Raw genomic sequence first — 21,546 nt, forward strand, 5'->3', positions numbered from 1 at the left:
ACTAGATAAAGACAAGAGCCTCAGTTTCTCTTCTGGAAAAAAATATAAATAAATATAAATAAATATAAATAAATATAAAAGAGGCAGAATAGCAGCACTACTTGGGTAACATCACCCATGCTTTGAAAATACTTTGAGGGTACGAGATGTATGTGCACATTATTTTCAGAGCTCTCTGTGATTAGTTTGTTTGTTTGTTTGCTCTGTATTAATTTTTGGTTGCAAAAGTAAGAATTTCACATGAAACCCCATTCTGAGAAAAGTATCATCTCCTATTTATTTCATCTTAGCTACAAAAGGTAGTCTTGGAATTGTATGTCTGCACTGGACCCTCTTCAAGTGTTGGCCATTTAGATAAATGAAAAACTTGCTGAAGTTAATACAACTCTGCCAGCAAGGTGGGGCATATAGACATTGCCACACTATTTGATTTTATTATTACTGTTGTTTCATTTTTCACATGAGCTTGGTCTCCTATAGATTTCTGACTTCAAGACTGCCTCTTGTGTAGACTCTGTGATATACAGTAAGATTTCAGTTCACAGTTTACCTCTAATTACAACACAGGAGTTATATATATATATATATTTTTCCCTCCATCTGCCTGTTTATTTTCATGAATCTTGTAAGACAATATCTTTGAAGTCTCCATCCCTGTGCCAAACTTGATTTAAATTCATCATCAGAATAAATAAATTTAGACATAGCTGTTCACGGAGGTGGAGGGATCATGGGTACATATCCTGATGTATGTAGCAGGAAAGAAATGCTCTTTTTGCTAGAAAAAACAAACAAACAAACAAACAACAACAACAACAACAAAAACAAACAAAAGCAAAAATAAACAAAGAAAAATAAACAAACAACAACAACAGCAAAGGAAGAAGGGGACATATCCTTTTTAGGAAAAAGAAATTTGGTCCATGGCACAATTGTCTAGGAAAATGGAGCCACAGCCTTGCCCCAATTCACAAAACCACGCTTCCTGAAATAGCCACTGCACTGTCTGAGCAGCAGGAACCTGTGCTCTTTGCTGGGAGATGCAGCCAAGTAGAACAGAACAGGAAGGCTTAAAATGAATTTGACTTCCCTACTCCTGTGGCCCTGTGGGTGTCTCCTTGGGGGCACTCAGAAGTTCTTGAACATCTGCTTTACAAGTTTTTGTAACCAGCTTTGTACAGCAAGGACACCAATCTGTTCCTAGAAATGCTAAGGAAGGATGCTAAGCATCCTAGAAGGATGCTAAAGTGATTGCACTATATTTACTATTACAGTTGGTCTTCTATCCAAAATTGGTTAAATACCTCAGTTAAATGCTGGCTTAATACAATGTATTTCCATACCCTAAAGAAGTGGGAATTAGAATAATTTGACAAGTCGCCACTAAGGCAACTGGTAGAGAAATGTTTGGTGATGCAAGCCACTGTGACCAAGGGAATTGTTTCACCTTTTGCCTTTGCTTTAACAGTAGCAATCTTGAAACTGCTATTCATTTTCTGAACATGCTTAATTGAGATCCCATAAATTTATGAAACTTGTTTGATTTGGTAAGCAAACCAGTGGTTTTGTGTTGTAATTTTATTTATTTATTTATGTATTTGCTTGTAGTCATTCTGTATTCATCATTTCTTGATGAATATTTCATATTCTTATAGCTAACATGGTAAGTCAAACAGCATCCAATCATACTGTATGGCAGGCCATGGCATCCTCCTATGTCTGGATGTTCAGTCTGTGTTCAAATCTGTGTAACTGACTCACCCAAACATCTGGTAAACTTATGATCAGAGTACTTATTTGATACATGTCTGTCTCACTTTGTTGATTTTTTTTTTCTAAATAAAATGCTTAATAATGATTGCTGTATAAGTGAAATCACTGCAAACAAAGGTGATGCTCATATTCAGCTCTAACCCTTTCCAATATCAATTTTCTTCCGCTACTTACTGCAGCTTGATAAGAAAGGTGTAATCCAGTTATGAATTTGTACAACATTTTGCTTCCAATAATAAAATGCCCCTTTGTAAGCACCTTGATAAAGTTAATAAAGACATGGTTCTAGACATCTGTAGCATTTACAAAACCTGATGTTCTGAAACTTGCATGAAAGCCTTTAGGGAACAGGCCAGTGTAAATGAAATTCCTGGCCATAAATGGCTATCAGAGAAGATGTGCCAGTGTGCAATTAAGGCTCTTCTGAGTTATTCTCTGTAGCCACAAAAGAAGGCAACATCATTTCCTTAGAGCGTCCATTCACGGGCAGATGGGGGAAAGTTATGGAAAGAAATGTGGCTGATGAGGACCATCAACAATCAACCCCCGTTAAACAAGAGGATCCAAGAATTTATCTTTGGAGCCTTTGGCTGATTCCCAGCCCTTCTTCCTTTAGTAGTTCTCCTATATTTGCACAAATGGATTTTCACATATATGGTTACCAATATTTTCACAATTTATCATCCATTTTTTCCAAACTCTAACGAATCAAACAGGAAAGGTCTCTAAGAGAAAACTCTTGTAGTACATAGCAGGAATGGAATTGTCTGAACTTTGCATGCTAGATTTGTACATTATTTTAAAAAAATAATCCTTATTTTCTTTTGGGTTCAGTTTAAAAAAAATCAGAAGATTTCAAAAAGGGTACGATTATATATCAAGATATTTTTCAAGTATGCTTTTGAGAAAATATTCATAGAAGTATTATCATTTTCTATTAAAACCTGATAAAATATTTTCTAGGGTGGATTGTAAGGAAACATTTATGTGTTTATGTGTTTACAAATATTATCAACCTAAAAGAAAGCGTTTATGAATATCATCAACCACATCTTACCTAGTTCAAAAGTCTACACTTGTATGTGCTTGTACACATTGTATACACATTGTGTACATGCATGAATATGCATAAAGTGAACTCAGCAGCTTCTAAAATTTAAATTTTAGGACTTGGGTTTGATCTGCCCACTTGAAAAGCAAAAGATAAATGTTAGTATCTGTGAAAATAGTAAATAAAATGAAATAAAATAAAGTATTAAATATTACCCCTGTTTAGCGATCAGCAAAGAAATCTCAGTGAGGATTCATTTTACTTTCATGTTTGGTCTACTACACTCATTGTATATACATATACACCTATTACTATCTAATTATAATCCATTAAATCAGTTAATTCACCTTCTTTGATATTTCTGATTCAGGGAAGAAACCAGCTGATGTGCAATGGAACTGCTGAGAATACCAATCATCTTTTACGTGGAAGACTTTCCCTGACTTCAAAGACTGTTGCCTCACACTTCTGAGATGCACACTGGCTTCTTTATTACATTATTTCCCCCACTGCTGTGTCTTCAGAAGGAAGATGGCAAGTCCTTCCAGACACCTGGGAATAAAAGTATCAGGAGAAAGTTCGTACCTATGGTTTATGCTTTTTGGGTGAGAGGAGCCTGGGCTCAGCTGCTCAACTTCTGTCCGCTCAGCTCCAACAACAGTGCGTTCAGCAGAGCCGTGCTGGCTGACACCAGCCCAAAGCCTGGAGGCAAAAGCAGTATCCTTTGCTTGGCTGTCATTTCAAGATTAACAGCACCGAATGTCGTTCAAGTTTATCATGTTCTACCTGGCGTGGGGAAGAGCCAACCTTTCTCTTCCCATGAGCATTCTGGTGACATTAACACCTTTTGCTTTTGCAGACAGCCTCTGATTTCTGAACCTACCCAATACAGGAGATGTCTCAACAGCTCCTAGTACTCTCTGTGACACTTCTCTCCATCTTGACTTTGAACGCAGCCAGGACTTCTTCTCCTAGATAGAGAGCTCCTGGCTGAGCGAGAAAACCATTTTACTTTTCAATATTGTCATTGTCAGCTGCTGCTGGCTCGTGGCAGAGTGAAGGGGCTCTGAGCTTTGTGATTTCTCCTGCCTCAGCTCTTTCTCTGTGTACTTACATGGTGCTAAAGGCCTCTGTAGGTGGACCAGGATGGAAGATTCACTGTGGGGCTGATAACCAGGATATTGGAGAAGAGTCATCTAAGAGTCAGTGTCTCCTGTTTGCATGGGTAATGGAAAATTCAGGGCAAGAGGCAATTGGCATTCAGTTCAAATGCCCCACAGCCTCTATGACAGTGCTAACCCTAAGAAATAGAGATACCCTTTCTAGATTGATTGCAGTCAAGACTGTAAATTGGAACAACTCCAGCACATATGACTGCCCCAGAAATTTCATTGAGAAAACTTTGTAATGGATATCCCTGTGAACTGTTTCTTCAGATGGGACAGAACTCCAGGTAGATGTTGAGCTTTATGCTCATGCCTCACCCTGCTGACATGATGGTCACTACCTTTTTTGACAGATGAGCAGTGCTGGGACCTCAGTTCCAGATATTTGTCTATAAAACTGTCCCAAGGCTTACCCACAGATTTAGCAGTGACCTGGAGACAAGCTTTGTTTCTGTCCTTCTTACAGTACAAAAGTTCTCTGTGAATAACTTCTGTCTTCAGCCAGGATGTGGAAAAGGAATGGTCATGCTTCACTTAAGAAGACAACGTGGGTATAGGATTGAGCACTCATACCAGCCACTTTGGTGATGTTGAACACAAATGTTTGTGGTCATTGGTGGAAAATTAGACACTATTGTTGAGATCTTCCCCACTTAATATCAAATAGAGAATTAGTTTGCCTCTACAGTCTATTTAACCCCTCTGTAGTTAACAGGGAAAGGTAAATATATATATATATATATATTATTTTTTTTTAAAAGGACGAATTCACCCAAAGACTGATAAAGATTTTAGGATGGAATAAAATTCCCTCTGGAAACATCCATTTTTCTCACTATGGCAGAAGCTGAGGATAATTTTTCAGGAAATGACAGGGTTAGATATGTGTTAAAAGCATAGTTCTAAAGGCTCCTAATTGTGAGGGGTTGGTATTTAGACATTTAGATGCTATCTTCTGAAGATATCTCTAGTCTCTCAATTCTCTTTTTCAGGGTTTAGACTACTGTTTTGTTCCTGCTGCTTATTTAGATTTCCTGTTGGGTCAAGAAATGTTTCCTACTGAAGAGTAAGTGTTAGAAATCTATATTTTGAGATGAGTAGGAAGAATTCACCTGCACCAGAGTTGATGAACTCTGAAATCTAATGATTTCCACAGGGCTGTGGTTTTTCAGTTTTCTGTTTCCAACATTATTAAGGCTGGGATACTCCCCAGCAGGGTAACTTCTCTCTCCCTGGACATATTCTTCATAACTTATCCAGGTGCCTGGTCTGGCATGGGATGCAGAGCAGATGAGGTGGCTGCTTGGGGAGGTGGAGGAAAAGGAAGACCTAAAGGTGTGCTTGGCATCACAGATGGAGCTCCAGGCTGGCAGTGCCTCTGCTGTGCTCACAGTCACAGAACGGAGCCAGCTGCATTGTGGGGTGGTGGTGGTGAATTAAAAGCTAAACCCTTGCCCCTGGCAAAGCTGCAAAACCTACAAGGACAGGATTAGATCTGTGCTAAATAATTCAGGACTGGATCCAGATGTCTGTCATGCATGCTGCTTTAACACAGCTGTTGTTCTTGGCTATTCTTGAGATATTGCTTTGGTGTGGGACGCTGATTATGATTAAGGTTTATACAGTAAGCAATGAACAAAACTTCTATGATTTTATCTATCTATTTATTTATTTATTTATTGGTGCTTGCATTCGAGGCAATACTAATCTGCTCATCAGCTTTTGTTATAACTTTCTGCTTGGTTTGGAAAGATTTCTTCAGTCATTGATGAATCTTTGTTTTTATAGTCGATATTAATGATTTATGTGATACCTGTATTTCCTATTTTCCGTTTTCCACAATACTAGACAGACAGGCAAAATGGCTACAGTAAGCTGTCCGCATGACCTGTGTGTGGATAAACTGCCATGCCTTTCAGGACAAGCAAAGAAAGATTATGTAATTTAAAGGAAAATCTGAAGTTACTTGTAAACTCCAAACTGCAATAAGCAGCTGCTAAAAGTTCATGTGCAGTTTACGCCAGTGAATTGTCAGTCACTGAGGACTGGTGGTGGGGTCATATGTAAGAGTGCTGTTCATGGGCTATTTTCTTTTTATAGCTTAAATCAATAAGCTGATTGAGCTGAGCTACATCGATCCTTTTGAATTTTATTTACAATTAACCTTTAATGGTTAATACAGTAGTGTTCTACAGCAGAGCATACTACAGCAATTCTTTTTGAGGCAATATATCTTCAGTTCAGCCTGAATCCTGCTGAATTTAATGCATCTATAACAGAAAACAGTGCTTTAGCCTTTCGCTAAGTGGGGACCTATTTGATGATATGAAAGATGGTGGATAGTAAGACTCTTTTTAGGCAAAGGAAGAAAGAAACCCATGTTCCCTCATTAGGTGATGGAGCCAGCCTCCTGCAGAGGGCAAGGCAGTACAAGGGTAATTTCCATTTGATTGTGAATGGTCATGAGGTGCAACAACATCAGGAAATCATGTATCTGATCTAGAAGGCTCCCATTTCACAGAGAATGAAATTCCAATCTACTGAATGTTTCCAGTCAGGCCAAAGTTAACTCTTCTAGGGACTTGAAGCATCTTGCCAGATGCAACTTGTAAGCCAACAACAGCTAATAGACTCAAGAGGCCTATGCACATCTTATTTCTTTCACCATTTTAAATCTGATGTCTCTCAGTGAAGGTGAAAGCATTCTTCATTTTCATAGAGTGGCTACAGAGGTGAGTCTGAAGTACAGATAAATCAAAAGGAATCCAGCACTCAGTGGAATAATCCCTGATGAAGTCCATTCAGGTCAACACAGGAGGTGGGCCATGTTGCTTAATGACTCTTTGTAAATATTAGGTGAGCACCAATGACCCTTCAGCCCTTTGATTTTCTTTCTACGAGGCAGAATAGAAAGATTGTCAACCTTGGTCACGCTCCTGATGAATACAGAAAAAAAAAGTCACAAAGCAGCAGTTTACTTTCAGTTTCTAGAAAACTGAGAATGCTTCATGGGAATGTATTGATTGCATTAAATTTGCTGGATACTAGTAAAATATTGCAATAACATATATATATTTCACTTAGACTTCATCGTAGTAAATACCACATAATAATTGAAAGTACAAAGTAGGTAGACAGGAAAAGGTAGACAAAAGCAGGTAGACAGGAAAACATGAACTCCTCTTTTTGTGAAACCTGTTGAAGTTTCACAATTTGTTTTCATTTTGCGTCTGAAGAGAATGGCAACTTCTACTGTTATAATTTTTCATTACAACAGACTGATTGATTCTCCAGTTGTTAGGGCATTTTCCTCTTATGGGCAAGACTGAAGTTCAAATTCCTGCTTTGAATCAAATAAGGCAGATGTGTGTCTCTTTCTGCTGTACTTTCTATTTTTTAAAATGTTATTGATTTTTTTTTCCTCAGCTGACATTCATCTCTATTTAAATTCCTTCCTATATGTGAGAAACCTTTCTTGAGAAAAGTTTAACAGAATGTTGTCATATACAGTTTAATATTTCAATACTGGCATTTTCTGACTGGAGGAATCTGTTTTGATGAATTGGCATGATAATATAGATCTCCCCTTATGTTTCATCAATAATAACAATTTTAAAAAAATCAAAAGACAAACTTGGCCAACTCTATCCCCCTTTTCTTTATCCAGTACCAACAAAATTTCTGCCTTCATTAAAAATGAATAGAAAAATAAGAACTATCTAGGAGGGTTGCTGGACACCATATAAGTTCCCATTTGAACTTTGCTCTAGTTTCTAAACCAAGGTCTGAAACTCATTAAAACCACCTATACAGAAGCTCAAACACAAAGAAAAATGGAAAGAGGATTAGCAGGAACTGCATTTACAAATTTTCCATTTCACTTGTTATAGCTGTTTCCTCACCACCATTTTTTTTTTCAGAAGAAATATCTGATATTTAAGTTATAACATTACAGAGATTCTTATGTCTGATATTATCCCACGTATTGTCTGTTCCAATGATGCTCTTCAAATATCCATCTACTAGTTCTTCCTCAGTAACAACAAAATTTTCAGTTAATATAGTATAGGTGGACATATGTAGTGACACTTCCAGATCTAAGCATCAGAAATTTATCTCAGCTCTTCCTTCCCAATATACTAGGAAGCTATTAAAATCATTTGTTCTTTCCATCTGCTGTCTATTTAAGCCATTATGAATTTAATTTGCAGCTTTATTTATAATTATGAGACCTAGAAATAGTTTTCTCCATTCTTGAAAGAAATTTGAGATTCTTGCATGACAACTTGGTTCTAGGAATTGGAGATTTATGAAAATAATAAGCCAAAGCTAAATAAAAATTCACCAAAAATAATTGCCTCTACTGAGCTGGAATAGCTACTAAAGCTGTATGAATCTTTTCTTAACTACAAGGAGTTCCCCAATATGCTCAAAATGCTCCCTAAGGGGAAGCGGAACTGCTTGCTGACTGCCTGATACATTTTATATAAATTGTCTAAAAGTCTGACCAATTGAGGAAGTCCCATTGGAGAAGCTATTTGCAAAATGAATTTCTAAGGTCTGTTTTTTATTTATTTATTTTTTTCCCCTTTCTTTCTTGTTTTCTGCTAACACAAGGAAGATAGTCCTGTTGTTACAGAGCAAGGAAATAGAAGCTTTCCTTCTAGAAACTTGTATTTGAATCTTGACTCAGGTTTGTAAAACATAGGCATCTGGTCTGACATATACCAAAAGCAGATTTTTCTTAGATTGGGAAAGCTTCAATCTTACGAAGCTTAGTGCTTCATTGATGTACAACTCCTTAGAAGTCGAGTGACATACAGTCTCTGCCCCAGACCAACTCCAACTGGATCCTGTTTCCTGAGAGTCCTCCAAGAAACTCTGGAGGAAACAGTTTGCTTTCTGAACTCCCAACTGTATGATACTTCCGACACCTTGAATAATTTGCCATTTTTTGACTTGTTTATTTTTGTAAATCTGTGGTTGCATGCAAATAAAATGGAATAGAGCACAGGGTCTCTGTAGATGAGGAGACAGTTGGGTAAATAGAAAATTATTTTTGTCAAAGTTAGCAGATCTGTCTCTCTAACTGACTTTTCAGGAAATTGTGCCGCTTCTGCACAGCTGGTTGTTCAAGAGTTTTCATATGATTTTACTTAAAAATAAAGAAGGAAGGAAAAGCTGTGCACTGTGCAGGTGGGGATGGCTGGTTCTGCTCTGTTCAAAGAAGAGCAAATGAACATTTTCACCCCTGGTTCCTACACTTAGATAAAATCCTCTTCATTTAGCTGCAATTTTCCTATGTGTGGAAACTGCCTCACCTCAGACAGGGTGAAGCAGCCTTTATTCATCCTTTCCTATTCTTGAGGAAATAATCTATGCCTTTGTATTGCAGGAAGAAGGAGGGAAATTTTGGATGAACAAGTATCTGCAGTATGTAGAGACTTTTGGAAGGCAGCAAACCTTCCAAAAGGTTGTGTGTAGGGTAAAAACAATAACAACAACAACAAAATCCTTGTGTAGGGTACCACAAAGAAGATCTCAAAAAGAACCAGATAATAAGGGAAAATAGCTGAGTGCAGTAAAAGGTGCTGAAGACCTTTAAGTCACCACAATGTACATAGCAAGGTCTTTACTTCTTCCTGTGCCTTTACAGCTTCACAATCTCTCTTGCCTTACACACATTTTTGTGCCCATGCAATGGCTTTTTGGGACTTCTTTTGTGATCACAGCAATTCACCTGCCAAAGTGTTTGATTCGATATAGAACTACATCAAAGCTGGAGGAATGACAGTGACAATGTGTGGACCCGCTTCTTTTTCCTCTTGTTGACAACGTGTGCTGGATGGTGATGAGTCTGGGCTCAGGAGAACTTCTCTTTTACCAGAATACCTATTGCATATTTTTGCAACTCTGCGAGCTATCCGACTCTGCACAGACCTGCCTTCTCCAAGAAATATGACTTTGAAATGCTGGTGGCAGCTTGAGGTTCACCCTTTTGGGAATCCTTCTTCTTCTTGCCATCCTGATGTCTGTGTGGAGCCAGTCCCTGCTCTACAGACTGCACCATTCAGCCACAAATCTGCTGACCCCACTGACAGGAGAATATTTCCTTGTGAAAAGCAATATGAAGAATTGAAGTCTAGGGTCATCTTTACTATGGTCAATAAATCCATCCCTGACTGACTTTCTTTATTCATCTTCAAGCACTTCTAGTGAAAGAGTTATAATCCCTGTTATAAATGTGCTCTTGTTTTTTTGTGTTTTTAGATCTTAGTCTATGAAGAAGCAATTGTGAATATAATTGAATTTACTATCGAATCGTAATATTTATTTTTTCTCCGGTAGTATCTCTGAAGATGGTTGAAATGACAGAGCTGTAGCAATAATTCACTGAAATTTATCATGTCATTTCTTTGACACTGATAACTGGGGATCTCAGACCATTTCTTACACCAACAGCTTTGTACAATGGAAGCTAAGATGTCTCTTGGTGTTAAAACTATTTCCTCTCTTTTTAATACATATTTTAAGACACTAGTCATTTCCAAAGTAAATCCATAGCTCTGAAGTTCCCTTGTTTTCTTTTATCTTATTAATTGTCTGGGTTTAGTCTTTGATTTTTTTTTTGGCATTTTGTTTTTACTTTTTTTTTTTCTTTCTTTCTCAATTCTGGTCTCACATCTGAGTTGTTTCTTCTAATGTGTTACATCATCCTTGAGGAACTCTGGACTCCATTAAAGGTGTCTTTGATCCTTTTGGGGTCAAGACTTTACCTTGCTTACCCTGCTATTGGTAAAGAATGGGAACTCTTTTCTCTATTCATCTATTTCACTGCTATGTGTGTGTAGCCATGTTGTAAGCTTAATTTAAAAATTCCCTGCACTCTAGAGAAAATTTTTCACTTTCACTCTTTCGCATATCCTGTGCCAGATACCTTGACTGTCCTTCTTGACCTTTATTCTTCTATAAATTTCCCCATGCAGACCCATGAAGTGACATGTACCATGTGCAGAATCATCAGGTATCATGTATTTAGCATAAGGTGTCATAATTCTCACATTATATGTTTGCTAATGTCATGAGTACAGATGGCTAAGTATAAAAAAGAGGAACCCTGTTAATGCTTCCCAAAGAAAACTGCGGAGTGAATTCAATATGCATAAATTAGCATACAATCAACGTGAGAGACATTCTTAACTCATTTGCTCATCTTATGGGACATGAAAAAAATGTAAGCACACAACGGACATTTCATTGTCAATTCCTTTGAATGAAGCTTCTAGTTTCATTAAATATATGTTTTCCTCGATATCTCTTGCTCTTGAACAGTTTGTCAGTATTACGGTTACAAAGGCTTTTACTTAGACTGCAGTGTTGTTCTCTGGCTCCAACTGTACTAGTTGAAGAAGCTGCCCCTTGGCAGAGGCAACCATTGGTCTATCCTTCATATCTATGCAGTTCTTAGATCATCAACAAGAAATTTTGGCCAGTTGAAAGTTCTGTAGTTGTAATAACTGTTTTGTACATTGGCCCTCTGAGATCACTATCTGGAAAGCACTGGGCATATTTATCCTATTTGAAATCTATGGGAAGAATTTTTTGTAAGCATTGGAAAAGTGTAAACATAAATATTTAAAATGTACTCACTCTCTTTTCAAGGCCTTCAGGACATGGTCTGCTTTTCATGGTTGTGATGCTACCTTAGACTTTGAACATTGAAATGAAGACTATCTGATATTGGCACAGCCAGCTTGAAAGACTGATCAAGCTTATTTGCTTCCTGCTTAGAAACCTATCTAAAAATGCCAAGAATTAAACCATGGGATTAGGAAGCCTGCCATTTCTAAGATTTGTGGCACTAGCAATTGACTTTATGCCTTGGCGGGGAAAAGGCTGTTCATGGATTCACTCATGTGGTTTCTCTAATTGTTTGTATGGGAAAGGATTTCCTCAATCCTTGTGAAAACCAGATAGAGTATCACAGTGGACCTGAGCTTTAGATTCAATCTGTGCCAAGCTCAGGAGCACTTTAACACCAGCCACTGATTATTAAATGCCTCTCATGCCTATGGTGCTGTATAAAGATCAGCTTGCTAATTCTTACAGTGTTTTCATGACACGTGTTTGCAAGTTTGGGGATCCTTTTTCTGGTGTTGAGGATATAACTGACTTTCTTCCTGGGTCTTGCTAGCACAAGATACTCCTTATCAATATTCCATGGTAACACTAAGGAGTTCCTCTTGTCAGTATGGCTAGGAGGACACTGGCTGGGCGGAATTTGGTCTGTTCACACCTATGCAGTTGGGTCCACGAATAAACCAGCTGAGTCATTAAAACTGAAAGGAAGGAAATACTCCGAATACTTGTCTACCTCCTTTCTGTCTTCCTTCTTCTTCTCAACTCTTGGTCGCCTTGGATACCTCAGGACAGCCTTATTGTTACCTTAACCAGGTCACGTTGGGAAATAACATTTTTGACTGAAATTTCTCACAGAAACCTTTGTGTAGAGCCAAAAATGACACCATGTGTACATTGTGACTTTAGCAGTCTACTGAAAGAGGGGGAGGTAGTTGCTTGAGGAGTTATTTAGTTCTATCAAACAGACATACTAAGACTACATCTAAAAATATAGGGTGCATGTGGGAAGATACCCTGTCCCTCTGCCTAGGATTGGTCTGAATAAAAAGACAGAAGAAGCTGAGCAAAAAGATAACACCATGAAAATGGTTCTGGGTGCCTTCATTGGCAGGCATCTCAGACGTAGGCATCAACCTACCTCTCCTAATGAAGATAGTGTGCTCTTCTATATGAGACTATATTACAAGGACATTCTTTTTGGTTAGATTGTTTTTGCCTCCTGAGTTTTATTCCACAGAAACATCTAAGCGCATAACAGCTAGTGTAGTCCCACGGTAATGCTGGTTTACACCAACATTGGTATAGCCATTTGCACTTGTCCTCAGGAAGTTATTTCTCTGAGGACAATAATATTCCCTACCCTCAAGTTTATTGTGAGATGGAAATCACAGATTATAAAATTCCTTGAAACAGTGGTGTGGAATAGGTAATGGCTGGAATATTATTTACTACACCTTACATCCATCGTGTCTTGCCCTGGCATGCTGTACTTTTTCCAGTGAAAGGAAAAGCTGAAGAATCTCCTGAATAGTGAGCTTGGGGGAGGTAGGGTGAAAAAATCAGATAAAAGTGAAGCAAAAGTGGACTTCAGTAAATGATTTCAGTAAAAAACACAGCAGGAAGGTTTGTTCTGTGATATATGTGCCCACTGTAGCCAGACCTCCCTGCACATAACTGTAGATACACTAATCAATTTCCATTAATTTAATCTCTTTCTTGCAGAAAATTGAACAACAGCAACAACAAAAAGAGTCAAAATGAAACAAACTGCAAAGGAGGCTAGAACAAATGCCTTCCAAACTGAGTGCTACTGAGAGTTTTTCTTTCTTCTTGGCTACACTCTGTGATATTTTTCTCCACGTTTTCTGCTCTGATTAAAAACACTCTCATCTTCTGTGATGTTAGTAATACGTGGGCCTGTACAAAAGCATGCACACAAATGAAGACTAAAGCTACATCTTTGCTCAGTAGTGTTGGCAATTTACCATCAATCTTGTCTCTGTATAACACAGACAGAGGGACAAGAAAGGATGCATCTTCTCAGCAATTCAGGGCATATGTTTTCAATGTTCAAGTTAAAAGAAAGGCAAAGAGGTGAAAAAGATCCCCCAAACCGAAGACAAGTAGAATTTCAGTCCAAAATTTGGGCAATTCATACTCTCATTAAGTTGCAGCTTCACTGCAGAGTTTTCTGTCATTATGTGACAGTGGCTAAAGCTACATAAGCAGCTGAAATTTTAATGTATGGGCATACACTAAAACATTGCAGTACTGACTGTAGTTTTCCTAATCCATCTGCTTATACATGAGGCAAGTGGGATTTGAAGAACAAAAGGTTTACACTTTCATCTTGTGGGGCATTTGTCCTATTTTCAGGAATCAGTGAATAAACTGTAGAAAAGAAGCAGTTTTGTCTGGAAAGCACTTCTATATGTCTGCTATTAGAGTGCTCAGCCATAAAGCAGAAAAACAGCTTCCACCCTCTCTCCAGTCTCCCAAGAGAGTACCTTCTGGTCCTCATTTCAGCTGGGATAGAGTTAATTTTCCTCCTTGTAACTGGTGTGGTGCTGTGTTTTGGATTTAGGATGAGAATAATGCTGATAACACAATGATATTTTAGTTGTTGCAGAGCAGTGCTTACACAGAGCCAAGGACTTTTCTGCTAGGGCTTCCCTGCAAGTGAGGAGGCTGGGGGTGCACAAGAAGCTGGGAGGGCACAGAACCACAACAGCTGACCCCAACAGGCCAAAGGGATGTCCCATACCCTGTGGCATCATGCTCAGCAATAAAACTTGAGGAAGTTGGCTGGGCAGGAGGGTCACTGCTTGGGGAATGGCTGGGCATCAGTCAATGGATGGTGACAAATTGCATTGCACTTCACTTGCTTTTTATGTTCCTTTATCTGTATTATTATTATTATTTTCCCTTCCTTTCCTATCCTTTCAAACTGTCTTTAGCTCAAACCTGAATTCCACCTATATATATTTCTTGATTTTTCCCCCATCCCACTGTGGCAGTGCTGGTGGGGAAGTGAGCAAACAGCTGTGCGGTGCTTAGCTGCCTACTGGGTTAAACCAAAACACTTCTCAACATTAAAATTTAATTATTTGCCTCTTAGACATAGCTGATTAGGAAGATACTAGATTGGTTGGATTAAAATTCCCGTGTTGCCTAGAGCTTCTTGTATGTGTCTCTTTCTGAAGACTAATATTTATGATTGCTAAAAGCACAGTTATACATCTAGGAACAAGGAGCACAGCCTGACCTACAAGGCAGGGAAAAGCACAGGAAAACACCTACATAGTACAAAGGAAGAGCTGCTCATTTAGCATTCACAGGTCTGTTGTGTTAACAGGAAAAGAGTGCTAATGAGATCTTGGGTGCACAAAAACGGGGTTTGTGACTAGCAGCTGATTTTATTTTCCTACCCAAAGCTGTGGCAATGAAGACACAGCTGGTAGTGACCCATGGACATAATTTGCACTGACTTAAACTTGCATCTGACTTAAAGAACTTATCCTTTTTAGTTTACAAATAGATAAAAAAAAAAAGGAGGGGGAGAAAATTTTTTTTGATTGACGTGTATAATATACTTTTGCAAAGAGAAAATACTGGGTAGTAAAGGGCTCTTTAACCTAGCAGGGAAACACATTGCAAGAAGGAGCAGCAGGCAGTGACAGCCAGGCAAACACTAATATCTGGCATGTTTTTAGCAGTGGAGGCTATTAGTCACTGCAACAAACAAGCAAGGGAAACTGCATGCTCCCTATCTCTTGCTATTGTCAAATCATCTGAATATTTCTGTGGAAAACATGCATTTGTCACGCAGAAATGTGAACCAGCTAGAGTTTGAAAAAAAAAATAAAAATAAAATCAGAGCTAAAAAAAGATTCAGAGAAGGACAAGTCATACTTCTGATGGAAAAAAGTAACAGCCTTATGAAGAGAGACTACAAAGTTGGGGACTCTTCAGTTTGAAGAGGAGAAAGATGAGGGAGATATTCTCAAGGATCCTGAAATAATAATCATGGCAGATGAGATAAATTTAATCCACCTACTAAGGAAAATTCCCTGTAGTTATAGGAGACTGATTTAAAACATAAAGACAGAAAGTAAATAATTATATACATGTATTTAAACAGTATTAATGAACTTTTGGAGTTTTGCTGCCACAAGAAGTTGCATAGACTGAAAATAACAAAATAGCACGGCCAAAATCACATGTAGGGATTAAGGAATCACATCAAGGAATACAGTGAATAGGCAAGAGTTATTCTTTATCATCCCTAATGCAACTGTGGATGTTGTAATCTTTAAGAAGGAAGGACTTCAGGCAGTGGCTAGGCTTGCGTGTCTGCCCTAAATAGCATCTCATCTTCATGCACATTACTGGTCTAGCTAGACTTAGCCTAGGAAGATATGTTTTATGTTCAAGTATTCGTATGTTCTTAACCACAGCACAAGGACATAAGTGGGAACCTGACATATTTCTACATGTGGTCAGATGATGGGAGGCTTCTCGAAGTGGTGGCTGTTGGCCAGGACAGCAAGATGTGGCTGAAGCAGCCTACGTGCATCCTCAGGTTATGCATTTTGGTTTGGACAGGGAGAAAAGGTGTCAGGACCCAGGTAGATCATGTCCATTCAGACGAGTAGTGTCCTATTTGCTGGCTTGATTTGGGAGAGACAGTTCTGCTCATGGTCCCTACTCCATGATGTAGCTCTTGTAATGACAGCAGAGTGGCAGCAGTAGAGCACAGTGAGTTTCATTCTCAGATGTTTTCTTCCCCTGGATCTGTCTCATCTTTAGAAAAGTTGTGAGTTATCTGAGGCAAAGGGAGGGACTCGTCTGGGAGGAGATCACCTTATGGTGTGGAATTCAGAGGGCTAGTAGAAGTCAGAAGAAGGGGGGAGAAAGAGCCCAAAGTTGTGTGAAGAATTATCTTTTTGCTTCAGGTGCCAAAACATCTTGCTAATACCACATGCTGAGAAGCAACTTTTTGCCCTCATGTCGGTCAGGGCACCTTCCTATGATAGCATATAAAAACTATATCTTCATGTGAGTGATTAAGGATTCCTTCTGATTTTAGTCTCTATGGAACTGAAGAATGGAGATCTTGTAGTATGCTGGTGTCAGACATGGTAGAGAAGAGTTAAGGCATTCAAACTATCTTTTTTTCCTTTTAAAGAAAAAAAAGCCAAATCCTTCTAGAAACACGCTTCCGTCATCATAGAAACTAGTGAAAGAGAAGGCCCTCTTCTACACATCCACATCCATACCATAGCATGATGTTGTGGTTTAGCCCGGCTGGCAGCCAAACACCACACAGCCGTTCGCTCACCCTCCCCCCTCCCTCTCCGGGATGGGGGAGAGAAACGGGAAAGTGAAGCCTGTGAGTTGAGATAAAGACAGTTTATTAAGACAGGGAAAATAATAATAATAATAATAATAATAATAATAATAGTAATAATGTGTACGAAATAAGTGATGCACAATGCAATTGCTCACCACCCGTTGACCAATGCCCAGCCTATCCCCGAGCAGCCGGCCCCCCCCGCCGGCTAGCCACCCCTATATATTGTTCAGCATGACGTCAGATGGTATGGAATACCCCTTTGGCCAGTTTGGGTCAGCTGTCCTGGGTCTGTCCCCTCCCAGCTCCTGCTGCACCCCCAGCCTGCTCGCTAGCAGGACAGAGCGAGAAGCTGAAAAGTCCTTGGCTTGGTGTAAGCACTGCTCTATAACAATTAAAACATCAGCATGTTATCAGCGCTCTTCTCATTCTAATCCAAAACATAGCACCCTGCCAGCTACTAGGAGGAAAATTAACTCTGTCCTAACTGAAACCAGGACACATGATTATTCCTGTGGGTCTTTTCCTCTGGTTTGTCTACAGAATTTCAAGCACCATTTTCTATCAAGTTTCTCACAAGCAACCCAAACCATTTCAGTTTAGCCTCAAAGTCCATCAAGACCAAGACTCACTGATGTTGTACCAGCTGATGTTGTACCAGATGTACTGATGCACTGGTGTTGTACCAGAAAACGTTGTTTTCTTTCCTCTACCGCAGAGCCATCATGTCACATTTTGCTTCAGATTAAATCACAGCGATGAAAAAAGAATGTTCTTGTGGATTAACACAGGACTTAGCCCTAGGAAATGTTGGTTCAATTCCCATCTTGGTCACATATGCAGCAAACCCATCACAAGTCTTTTGATCTATCGGGCATCAAATTTGTTGGCAGAATGGCAATGAAACCTGCAGGTCTCATTTCTCTATTTGTATAATGAAATGATCAAGGTATCCTTGTCCTTTGGGGAGTCTAGGGGCTATTCACCCTAACACTCAAATTACCCTGATATTTCCTCGCTGAATGTTACATAATTATATGGAGAAAAAGACTAATCATATACGGGGTAAACAAGTAGCGAATGGATTATATGAGAGTAATTCTATGTGCAGCATAGTCTAATAAAATTAACATTTGAGTGATGACAAATAGAGAGCCTTTGGGGATGAGAGTACTGGAAACAAGTAAACATTAAAGAGATTTCTTAGAGATGAGAAATAAACCAAAATGACCTCCATTTTTTCTTCCTGCTCTGTTCTCTTACCTTCAAGATTTTGCTTTCAGGTGCTGAATAATAAGTGATGCAGACAGAAAGAAAATGTCTGTCTCTATGCAAGGCTTCATTAAATATTGACCACAGCAGTATGTGTAGTCGTAAGGAAGGTAAAAAGGTAAACTAAATGCAAAGCACTGAATCAGGGAAGTAGCAATTTATCATAGGCAGCATCATAAGTAGTAGTTTCCTGTCTACAATGGCAATGAGAGCCCAGACATCTCAACCTGAGATGTTTCTGTGTATACAAAAAAACTCCCACACAAACTACAAGTTGACCTTTGGAGGGTTGGAGAGATCTCCTGGAAACAGGGATCAACTGTGAGACTGAAGGTGACAAGATCCTGTGGATGTCAGAAAGAAACGCTCTCACAAGCTTGTGCTATGAGCAGTGCATTCCTTATTGTCTTTTCAGTACAACCCAACTCATCATTGGATGTCACTGTACATAAGCCCACACAGAAGTATGGGTTTTTATGTAACCTCTAGGGCATGAGAGGAAATGATATCCCAGCAGCCCTTACATCTATAACATATGCCAATTCTTGAATAACCTTGCAGACCTTCCTAGAAGGTCCTCATTGTCTCAAAGAATGATGGGACACATGCAGAGCTTGAAAACAAGCTGCTCTTCATATAGTATGACTGCACTATATCTATGAAGCTATAGGAAGACAGGAGCACAGCATGCTTTTGTCTGCTCTTCAGCCACAGCTCCTTCAAATAACAACCATTATGGTGTACTGTAACACCCATATGGCATAAGGGAGGCTTCCTGCCAGGAGCTTTTCCCCTCTTAGTTGCCAGTCCCTCTTGAGATCCTTTTGGGCCACACTTTAGAACATTGCAGCTTACTTCTCTGTTAGTCAGACATTTCTCGAGGTACAGAAGGGTGAGGGTAAACTCTAAACCCATTTGGAAATGAGCAGGACTCCTACCACAGTCAAGGCTGAAGATAAAATTGGCTGTGTAAGGACATTTCACAAAAGCCACGTGAACTCTGCCTTTCCTGTTCTCTGCAAACCCAGATGCTGTCCAGAAATGCAGAAATATCTTCTCTCAAAAGTTGGAGAAGTCAAAGTTTGGTTTTGATCCATATTAAAAGTAAAAGAATGTTTGCAATCCTGGAGGGAAAGGAGAGAGAGTGGAGGAAAGGTTTTCATTTCAGCCAGTGCCCAAACAGCTGAGCCACTGATCAATCTGTCTCTCTCTCTAGGCTTCTTTTCTAGAACATAAATCTATGAAAAAAGAAACTTTCTTATTTCCATATTTCACTAAAATATAGCTCTCTGAAACAGACAACAAAACTTCAAGAAATTGTGTTTCTGTCAAAGCAGAATTAACTAGTGTTGGAGGTGAAACCTAGGGCAGGCAAAGGACTGTGTAGTCCTGTGCAAAATTACTATATCCTGCTCTACTTTTGTATAGTTACAATCATTTTGGTCAAATCATCCGTATATTGCAGCAGGTATGACTTTTATGGAAGACAATATGAGAACTGGGTTGGTTGTAGGAGTCATGGTGTTTCCCCCAGACAAGTGTGGGCATTTTCCTGGGATGCTTACTGATGCACCTGACTCACTTTTTATTGAATATAGGTAGAGCCCAGGGTACCTTGCTCATACATAGACTCTTCTGCTATAGGAGCTCATGGCTAGTCAGATGAATTGCTCATTGAAGTCTAGACAATACAAGTCATCTGTGTCTTTGAGAAGCTCCCCTACTGACTATGTAGCTCTAAATATCCTAAGGGGCTTCTGCAAGCGCATGCTCCCTGCTGAGAAATCTCTGTTTGAGCACAGAAAGAAAAATGCATTAGCTGATGAAAAGATATTAATAATGCAGAGAAAGGTAAAATTCTTTCTGCTCTACCACAATGTACCCAAGCTGTCTGGAATATATGGCTCTGATTATGTGTGTATACCCAGTGATGCGTTTACTTTGATCAAGACATTATGGCAACAATTTCCACTAATAAAGTGCGCTTCTGTTAATGAGATCACCTGGGCCAGTGATTGGAGAGATGACAACTGTGTATACATGTCTAGGCTGATCAGATAATCTTTGCTTTGTGTGCTGCCTCCAGATACAAAGTCAAAGTAAATATCCATCAGCCCAGCAACACTTCTCTGACTTTATCCTTAAAATCACAGTTTATTTGCATTGGGGAACTTGGCATCAAACAAGAGATAAGTGAGGCCAGGGGAAAAAAATGTGCACTGGCCCTCAGTTTTTTTTCTTTATGTGGTGAAGAACAAATGAACTTGACTTTGACTTAGAGATGCTGATAAAACTACCGGTCATTATTTTGCCTCTCTAGGGAGTAGGGGAAGTTCAGGACTAAGAAAAGGTAATTTCCTACTATCTCACTCCTGTACAGATTACAGGCCAAAGGAAGGTGAGCTCAACTTACACTGTAATTTAGAGTTGCTCTAAATTATGTCAACAGCCATCAGAAAACTCACCAACAACTGGGAGTGAGACAGATATGGAAACTCCACTGAAATTCTGATCACAAGGTTTTCAACAAGAAAATTACCAGCAGAAGGATGAAGTTAGTAAACGTTTTGACTCCTGAAGCTAACCGTTGGAAATCCATTCTGCTCTTTTAATGTTCATATTGTCACAGCATCAGAAAAACTTCTAGCAGTGTATTAAGCGATATGGTTAAGTATGAATAATATCTGTGATGTTAGTTTCCTTCTTTCTACCATTCTTTTCCAAGTAAAATTGTATGGGCAGCACAGAATTTCCTGTGGGTGTGATTGATTTTCTTCTGTATTTACGTAGAAGAAGGTCTGTGCTTGGAGAACCAGTAAGACCTGTGAGGACCCTTACGTCTTAGTGAGGGTCATTTCAGACCTTGACAACCTCCTCTTTAACCTTTAGTTACGTTTACCTGAGAAGATGCAGGCAGACTCATCCTTTCTCCACCTCACCTTATGCCAAGCGAGCAGTCTGGATTCCTAGAGCCTGGTAGTGGCTGAGAACCAATAGTTTTGGGAAGGAAAGACCAAAAACATTGAAGTATCATGATGGATGATGAGGATCTAATGTTATTGGCTCAGCACCTAGGTAGAGTGGGCCCATTTCTGCCTGTATGCTCTTCCTCCTAGGTAGAAATACCATTCTGAATCCTACGTGGAGAAATTTTAGGATGATTTTACAGTGTTCACTTGTACGTTGTAATGGATTTTCTGATCTTCTTCTGTTGGGAGGAATGGGTTAAAAGTGGAAGACTGGCAAGGAGGATGGGATGGGAACAAAAGGCTGGTGAGGAGGATTGTGAA

Source organism: Cygnus atratus, chromosome 2 (genome assembly GCF_013377495.2).
Source record: "Cygnus atratus isolate AKBS03 ecotype Queensland, Australia chromosome 2, CAtr_DNAZoo_HiC_assembly, whole genome shotgun sequence".
Lineage (NCBI taxonomy): Eukaryota > Metazoa > Chordata > Aves > Anseriformes > Anatidae > Cygnus > Cygnus atratus.